This window comes from Corapipo altera, unplaced genomic scaffold (assembly GCF_003945725.1).
Source record: "Corapipo altera isolate COAL_440 unplaced genomic scaffold, ASM394572v1 0, whole genome shotgun sequence".
Lineage (NCBI taxonomy): Eukaryota > Metazoa > Chordata > Aves > Passeriformes > Pipridae > Corapipo > Corapipo altera.
The window spans coordinates 28154435-28163913 of NW_020884872.1; the positions used below are offsets into that span (position 1 = coordinate 28154435).

General features: G+C 39.9%; 1 protein-coding gene across 6 annotated transcripts in view; it reads left to right on the forward strand.

The window, feature by feature from the left end:
• The window catches only part of FHL2 (four and a half LIM domains 2), a 60241-nt gene that overhangs the window by 33195 nt on the left and 17567 nt on the right, over positions 1–9479 (forward strand). The window contains exon 1 of one of the 6 annotated variants that reach the window (XM_027647627.1): positions 373–547. The exons of 3 other annotated variants lie outside the window; for them this stretch is intronic. The gene's annotated coding sequence lies outside the window, so the exon portion shown is untranslated. Of the gene's footprint in view, positions 1–372; positions 548–9180; positions 9235–9479 lie in introns of those variants that run through there. 2 more of the 6 variants (XM_027647668.1, XM_027647645.1) reach the window with 2 other exon arrangements.

Genomic DNA, 9479 nt, shown 5'->3' on the forward strand with positions numbered 1-9479 from the left:
ACCAAAGACTTTATTCGTTCAGCCAGGTGAAGAGCCTTACAAATGTTTGGGCTTGAGTTGCTGTAAAACCTTTCCTTCTTTAAAGAGTGAGCCCTTGGATTCAGCAAACCCATGTTATTAATAAGCATCAGGGGTTTACAGAAACAAAGACTAGAGGAGGGGAGGGGGAGCCTTATTTTAGGAAGGGGGCCAAGAAAGACAAGATGTTTAGGAGGGGGAAGTATTGACACCCTTGGAATAGAGAAAGTGTCGAATGCCAGCTGCAGAGCGTCTAAAAGAATGAGTGTCGCCAATGCTTTTGTCTCCTTATATGGTAAAATGATAGAGAGGGGTTTCACTAGGCTGGGGAAGGCAGCAGCCTCTTTCCACACAACACTGACTGCAGAGCTGGAATCGGAAGAGCTGCTCTTCGCAGGCAGTAGAAAGCCCCAGCTGGCTGTACAGCTCTGTGCTGCAAGCAGGCCAGTGTGCTCTTTGCACATTTGTTAGTGGATGTGACCCCCTGTCCCTGGTCCAGGAGGTGACATTAACTGCCCGCTACTGCTCTGTAAGTAAATATCCCTTTTTCCCCCTTCCCTCCCCACTACCCACAGAACATATATGTGAAGGTGTCGCTTTAAACAAAGGGTGCAGAGAGGAGGAGAGGGTTGTTTAACGCCCCAGTGGGTTTTTGGGGAGGGATGTAAGAAGGGAGATTGCCGGTCTCCCTTTCTTCTGAGTGCACGGGAGGGGTGCAAAGAGCAGAAAAAGACAAATTTCTTATCACAGCAATTACTGCTGCATGTCCATCAGTAAAGTGACACATCAGCGAGCTGATGAGGCACTGTGTCTTTTCATGTGTAACTATTTTTAATGACTGTATTGTGCTGCATGTGTAATCCACTGGAGAGGTGATAAAAAGTAGAAGCTGAGGTCTTAGATTCCTTACACCTCTGTGCACACTACTGCTGCTGAGCTCAACAAAGGAGCATTTTTGTAGCAAGAGCAGATGTACATGAAACAAAGGTAGCCTTTCCTCTTTGCAGGCGAACACTGTGGACAGATTGTGTGTGGGAAAAATGGGGAGCCATCAGCATCGTATTTCTCCTTTTTATGTGGAGAGAATAAATTAGAATACAGATCCTAATTAATAGCTCTGAATTCCTTCTTTTTGTGCTTCTCTTTGTGTGCATGTGTGTGCAGCCACAATAACCCAGGTCCTTACTGTATGCTAGTGTGGATTTCTCTGTGTACATAATAAAGGAAATACTAACTTTCATTGTCTGCATTAATGGCTGTTCTAAACTTTCTCCTTCCCCAAAGGCATACGGCTTTTATTTAGTTGACCTGCATATTTCAGCTTTGCTGTGTACAGACACACACAGTCACAAGAAAGCAAATCTTTTAAAAAAGTGATTGTTACTCCCCTGACTCCAATCTAGAGGTATATTAACTAAGATTGCTAATTGACACTGACATTGCCAGGGTCAGTAGCTGTAACATTTTATTGATGGCTATGCATATTTATATGTTATCTTAAATGGGAATTGTGCTAAAAGAGACTAACATAAGGCTGTATGTTATTAGATATGCAAATGCATCCAAATATGAAGGAGTGCTACAATTAAGGTTGTCATTGGGTTTCTGCTACAAACCCTATTTTCATAATTTCGTGAATTTATGGGACTCCCTGCTTTCTGACCAAAATCTTCTGTGCCTTTTAGCAGCCAGAGGGTAAACTCTGAAAATGATTGCTTTAGGCATTTGGATATTGAAGGCAAACAAAAAAATAGTATTTTTCTTTATTTTATACAATTTTCTGGTTTTTGCACCTGTACATATACCTGGGAAGGGATGCATTCTAATGGTTACTCCTTCAACAGAGCCTGTGTGTATTCTTGATCACATTTGGAGAAAATTTTTAAAAAAGGATATGAGTTGCTATATTGAAAACTCAGTCCCTAACAGGCCATAGTTTCACTATCAAAACCAGAGCAGAGCACCAATAAAACTATCTTTTACTCTAGCCATAGCATAGATAATGATCTTTGGCTTGCAAGCCAACACGTGGTTGAGATGAGCACGGCAGCCAAAAAGACACTAAATACTGTTGTTGAGAAGTCAAATTTTTAAAAGTTACCTGGGGTTCCCACCTGACATCTCCATCTGGCTAGCACACCTGAGGCTGGGGGATGGACCAGTTCTTGTAGTCTTTTGAGAAAGCTTAGAAGATCAAGATGGCTAAAGCGCAGGGGTAGAATATACCTATTTTTTGTTCTCACCACTCTGCCAAATGTGCTCCCATGGGAATCAGCAGTCCTAAGCATGCAAGCACCAGATAGTCACTTCCAGGTGGTTTGGATTTATAGGAAAATATCACTAGTTTTTGTGAGATCACTGTTATCTCATAGCAGTGTTTATACCGTGTCAGATGTTGTTTGTCTATGTGAAGCTTCCATGAAGAGCATGTATTGGTGATTCCCAGCTGAAGTACTCAGGTACAGATAATGATCTGTTTCCTACCTATGATTACACAGTTTCTTAACAAAGTCTAAAGATAGCACTTTCTCCAAAATCACATCTTTTCTGTCCATACAAACATCAGCTCTCCCAGATGGCACACCTTGCATTAGAAGAAAGATCAGACAACTCCTTTGATCACACACAACATAGTCTGCCAGAATCCCATCACGGTCTGAATGTCAGGAGCCAAAAAAGCCCCCAAAGATTGGTGACAAAGTACAACTCCTACAATTACAAGGGTTAGTGACAGTTTTTGCTGCATTGGACTGCAAATTCAAGCTTTCATTCCCAAAGAAAGGGATGAGGAGGGCTGCAAAGACCTACAGTCACATAAGTGATCCCCAGCTCAGTTCTCCAGGGCATTGAGCCAAGCAACGTCTTACCTGCTGATGGCCTCATCTCCTTGCTTTGCCTTTCCTTGCCTCACAGGTCAGGACATTCAGAGTTCAGGGAGCATTGGATAAATGTTAACACCATTAGCCACAAGCAATGCCTGTTGCTGCTGGCCAGCACACTCACATTGTTTCAAGGTCCCTGTGGACCAGTTATATTCAGGTCTAAGTCTCATTTATGTTTCTCTGATGGATAAATCTGTCCTGAGCATCTTCAGACAAACTCTGGATGGTGTAGTGTTGTAGGCAATCATCTTCCCTCACTTGGGTACTACTTCAGAGATTAGTAATCTAATAATTTGCATTTTTAGACTGATTAATTCTAATGGTGTAGTTTTAATGTTTCATTTACATATGCACAGTTATTTGTGATGCAGATTCACCCCTAGTGAGAGTGTGAAATGGCAGGGTGATGACAGGTTTCATGAAAATAAATCTTGGATACATTGACAGCCACTGAAGCATTAACATTTCAACAATATTAATTAGCTATGTATATAGACAGAATTTGATTAAAAACCACCAGAGTCTTCTTTTAAGGATGATCATCAAAATACTCGTGCCAGGTGAAAAAGTTACAGTCCTAATTTTGTTCCTTTTCACATACCCTTCTCTATTATCTTGAATTATATTAATTAGTATGCTGAATGGCTACTACACATACAGTAATATGCTGTAAGAGGAACGTAGGTGAGCATAACGCTGACATAAGCATATTTATCTCTACCTTTCACAGCAAATTTTCAACTTTAAAGTTGCAAATATATGAACCACACCAGACAAGGTCTAAGATATCACTTTTGATGACGTGAGGCAGTTCTAGATCCTTGAGGAGTACAGATATAAGGGTTTAAAGCCCTTTCTTTACTCTTTCTTTACTTCATCTGCAAAATAAAAGTAGCGAGTTGCATTTCCCTAGAAGTATTTTACCATTGTTTTGAAACACTTTAGAGATTTAGAGCAAAAGTGTCTTCAGAGACCAGGATTTTGGCTGTGATGAATTCCACCCCTCTATACTATGCCATGCATCTCTCTGTGGTTTCAATATCTTCCTTCTTCAGTTAGAAAGGATCTTGCACACAAAAGGTCTCCTCTGTCCAAGTCCCCAGGCTCTCTGTGTCTTTCTTGCTTTTCTCCATCTCTCACACACCACAGGTACTTTGGCTCAACCTTAGTAGAGGATTTCTTTGCTCTCTGTTTCCAGTCTCCAGCCCCAAACTCCAAACAAATTGGCCCAAACTGGTTTCACCCAGGTGCAGTCAATCTGGTTTGCCAAGATGTGCCCAGATGAATGGGTAAACCTCTAAGGTTTATGTAGCCTGTTTGTCATGATTGGAAGGCCAAGGGCATGTCAGCTGAGCAGAGAAGTGTGGATACCTCACAGCTCTGAGGCATCCACTGCTACAGTAGTTTTATAGGGCAGCCGTAAGAAGTACATTAACTGATCCTCCAAACCACCACGTGTCAATTATCTCAGGCAGGAGGGGGCTTTGTGGTCTTACCTCAGTAAACAGAACCAGAGCTGTTCTTCTAGAGGTCAGAACAAATAAAAAAGCATTCTTCTTCCACAGAGTCCTCCCAGATTTTCTTATATTCTTTCTATAAAGAAGGAAAAACAGAATATTTGGGACACTGTTCTGTTTTTTTGCCCTGGATAATAGTGTGCAGGATTTCACAAATATAGGAGAACTTGGAAATGTCACTGCATGGTAGCACATGGTATCTCTGGATATTTTTATCTTATGGTCTAATTTCTCTGAGATTAGTGGTGTTCTTGTCAATAAGAGAAAGTAATCTTTTCTGGAAAAATAAACCTCCACTGGAGTTTAATGTCTGCAGACACTTAGCTTATATATTACTTATGCAGGGTAGGGCCTGAGATAACAATCAGATTTATTAATGTACCATTTTTCTCCTCTATCATTTTCTGTTATCTGCTTAAATGCGCTTATTAGCAATATGAATTTTTATACTTACGTAATATCAAGTATTCTACCTTTCTCTTTGAGCAAGCTTTTGCTTATTCTGCAAGAGAAAGAAGGAAGACAGTAGTTTAAAAAGGCTTTAAAATAGAAAATAAGAACAAGCCTTTCTGCCTGAACAGTGCTCTTCCTTGCCGTGGTAGATTTAAGAGTCATACTCCATGTTATCTCTGAACAGACTCCTTTTCTAATTGAAATATGTGCAGGAAGGTTGGTAAGACCACACATCCTCCAGTCATTTCAGTGTCAGCCTGAGATAATCATAGTGTAAATTGTGTGGGGTAAACTTTCAGAGCATCGATACTCAGTTCTTCTGTGGTATTTGTAGTTACTACCATTGGTGCTCATTCTACCACTACTAGAATGACTAAATTGGAGCAGATCTTTATTGGCTGCCAAACACAATAAACTACACAGAAACCACAAGTAGAGTATTCCTTCTCCACTACTATAACAGGGATTATTTTAACCAGATGCAGGAGGAACCTTAATACACAAGAAACATTTTCTATTTGGGCGGTTTTATTATTTATGTTAAGGAAAACAGTCTTAAATAGCACACTATCCACTTTCCAAGTCATGATAGGCTGACTGTGCAATCCAGACAGGAGCCAGGTATGCTTTGGTTATCTGCACATGTTAATGCAGTCTGTCTGCTCGGAAAATTGCTCTAAAATACTTAAAAAGTGACATTGGAATGTTATACCATAGGTAAAATAAGTCAGCCATTTCCAAGGAAACTGAGTCCTTTGAAAAATCTGTGATTTTGAAGAATAAGTTGACTTTAAAAAGTCTATTAGAGATTGAACTTTTTTTAAAATAGCTTTTAAGATTTGGCATCTAAAGGCCTGATTGAGATATTTAGGAAGAGGTCTATTTACTTGTGGCCTATTTTTATTGGGGTTTTTTTTTGTTATTATTATTACGATTTTTTTCAAATATCAAACCTGGCTTTTGCTGGGGAGCTTCTAAGAGATCTGTGAATATCTACTCTGAGCTCAAAACTTTCAGAAACAGCAAGGAACACCTCTGTAATTGGACTTCTACTATTCTAATCTTGATGTGGACACTGGTAAAGCAGCATGGGCTCGTTAACAGGGCTGTTCTGGGAGACCAATGACATAACATAAGGGCCTTGATTTCTTGAAGACAGGGCACCAAATTCTTTTGATGGGCTTACTTCAGGATTGCTCTTCCATAGCAGCAGCAAGAGAAAAACTCTTCTGCTTTCTTCTCACCTTAAAAATTTAAAAGAAAAGAGTGCAAACACATCTGCGTAAGCATCTTCGTCTCATTTACAAGCTGAGCATAAACTCCAGATCATGGGGCACAGGGTTACCCAACAATTTGTTCCATATAGTAGTCTTGCCTCCTCTTTTTAATGACCCACAAATAGATGTTGGTATGAACAACATAGTAATAAGCTTCAGTGTTTCAATAACTTTGCAAATGTATTGTCCTTTTTCTCTCTTCACTCAGAAAGGGTACCTTGACACAGCAGTGAAGCCACTGGCAGGGGCAGAGGTTCTGTGGAAAGGAAGAGTGGCTGGCTGTGCTTTCTGCAGGATGAGTTGTGCATCACTTGCCTCCCATCACCTCGTTAGCTTTTGCATTGGCCATCTTTAGCATAAGGAAGCAAATGTCCTTCTGTGGCCCATGGAGAGAGACTTGGCTTTTCTGGTTGACTCCCCATAGCCAGGATCCTGGTGCTGGGGGATCAGGGATACAGGCAACTTAAAGCAGCAACACCTGTCCTATGGCCAGCAAGACCTCCAAGCACTCAGATTCCCTTTGCTCTCCCTCTGCTCCGTCATAAGTGTTCGTTGGCACTCATTCCATGAAGAAGAAGATAAGCCAGACCTGGACAGCTAAAGAAAGAGGGATAGCACCCCTTAATATGTTTTAGTAAATTTGAACACACAGGACTGCTTTGGGTGCCCATGATGTGCATCTACACCAGCTAACTTCCACACACTGAGGTTCAGATGGTTTATGACCATATGTAACTTTCACACACACCTCTCACCAATACTACAGGAAAATTGTAATTTCTTCTTTTCCTAAAGTCAATCAAAAAGAAATAAAAATAGGTTTCCCCCTTCTCCCCTTGCATGGCCTTATGGACTGGTTTGGAAAAATGTGTAGGTCTTTGAAGAGTGGTTTGCTGTTGCTGCAATGAGAGGATAGATAATGAGTGTGGCAAGAGCAGCTGAGTTACAGGAAAATAGTCAGCTCTTGCCAGAAAGACCAGCATAGTTTGAACTGCTAGTTCATAGTTGTAAATAAATCTTTGCAATTGAGCCTTTGGAATATCAACATAAATTGTTTCCAAATGCTCTAGACCTGCATGGCTCATATCACTAAATTTGCCAGACACAAATCTTCCTTTCTAAGGGGAAGGGAAATAAACAGATAGAAAGTTCTCCATGTGCACAGTTCTTCTGGAAAAATAGTCAAGTGGGAGAAATGTGTGTACATCTTGGAGGACCTTTTATTTCCTGTACAGGTGGTAACAGACCATTCTGCTCCAGGAGCACATGTAGAGCCCTAGTACTATTGACCTAATTGAAGTCAACAGCAAGTCCCCCTTTGGTATCTACAGGGGCTTAATTTTGAATTCTGTGTCTCCAGATACCTTTACAAAAAGAGATCAGAACTTTGCTGAATAAACTAAACAACTCCTACATGTTTTACACAGTTTGCCTTGGCTTCTTTCTCTCTCTTGTGCATGTACATCTGCACTTTCCAGTATTTAATACCCCATAAGAAGGGTTGAAATAAGAGATGCACAGAACATCACTTATTAGGCTTGCAGCCCCTATTTGAAAAAGCAGACAAGGTCTGCTTTTTCAGTAGTCAATAGTGTCATGGGATTGGGGAATGCTGGATGATTTCTTAATGACATAATGAGCCATAACTTTCATGAGGTAATATGATGACTTTAGCAATTACTGCTAGTAAAATGAGACTAAGCCACTAGGGGAAGAAGAGGAAAGAAATATAGATTTTAAGTCAGTCTACTAATTTTTTGGTAATTTTCCTGCCAATTCTTACTCTTCTTGGAAGACACAGTGTGGGTAGTGCTAACATTTGGCATAAGCTGTAATTTTTCTTCTGGGCATGCAACAGAAAGCTCTTTTCCTTTTGAAGATGTATTTGTTATGTCTGACGCTGCATGAGGGAGACTGCATGGCAGAAAAAAATCAATTTCTCCTTCATGATACTGTTAAGAGCAATCTGAAAAAGCATAAGTGTAGAATGATTACTGCAATAAAATCTAAAGACCTTGTTGTACTACAAAGCAGTGTAATAACAATGAGCCTCTGGCCCACAAAACTTTACAGTCACTAAGTATGAAATACAAGAGGAAGAAACAGATCAATGGCAAGGAGATTGAATTGCGATTTGTGTCCATCCAGAACTATGCAAGTCTTCTGGTTTGTTTTGTTTTGTTGTTTTTTTTTCATAAAGCCCAAAGCAGTGCATAAAGACTGTACTAAGCTAAGCATGAGGGGGTTTCATATAACAGGAGTCAATGGACTGTCAATGTAAAGGACCATATGTACAAAGTGACAGGCAAAATCGTTGCTCAATATGATTTCACATTTATTCATTGTAAGACAACAGTGAAATAATTTGTTTGAAATGATTGCTAATATTTAGTAAATAGGGCCCATGATTACTTTACATTTAATTCTCTCTGGTGCAGAAAAAAAATTGCACAATATCCTCGAAATATCACACAATAGATCCTGAGATCCAATTTAAGGCCAGGACTTAAACAGCCTGGAATCTGGGATGCTTAATCCTGAATTCCAGCTTTCTGAATGAAACCTCATGAACATGAATTCCTAACTTTAAGAGATACTGGATCCAAAATTGGTCCTGGATCAAATAAAGTTTCACATAACTAAAATCAACATGCAGATCTTGGAAACTTTCCTTTCTTGTCTTTTGATTTCCCAAATCTCTGGAGTTGTTCTTCATATCCCATCCAGAGCTGTCCCTGCAGTGTCTTCAAAGAGCATAGTTCATCCATAAATCTGTTTGGGACATAGAAATGAGGACTGCCTCTCCCTGCTCAGGGTGAGGGGGACAATCTACTCTGACAATCTTAGAGCACATTTAAAAAAACTAGATCCCTTCCAGGATAGTGAGGCAAGTGCCCAGGTATTTTCTGAAATAGGGGCAGCGACTATTAAATAATTGTTAAATAAATTATTACACTATTACATAAATTATTAAATAAATATATTACATAATGCTTGCTTTTGCTCCCCTGAAAAGCACCTAGAAGACAATACAGCATTCAAGAAGGAACCTCCTGTGACCAAGAGATAGGAACATCCACCTCTAAGGTAATAGTCCTTCTTCCAGTCACAATGCACTTTGGCATCTTTGGATGAATACAGAAATGATATAAACCTGTAAAGGAATCACACTCTCTGGTTTTTGCTTTTCCACATCTTCACTGAAGAGAAATTTTTCACTCTTTGGTATCACACATCTAATTCAGGGTTAGAAAGAACTAATTCTGCAGAAAAGTGACAAATGCCAGTTCATAAGCGGTTTCTGCTCACACTTTATCTTAGCAATAATGCAT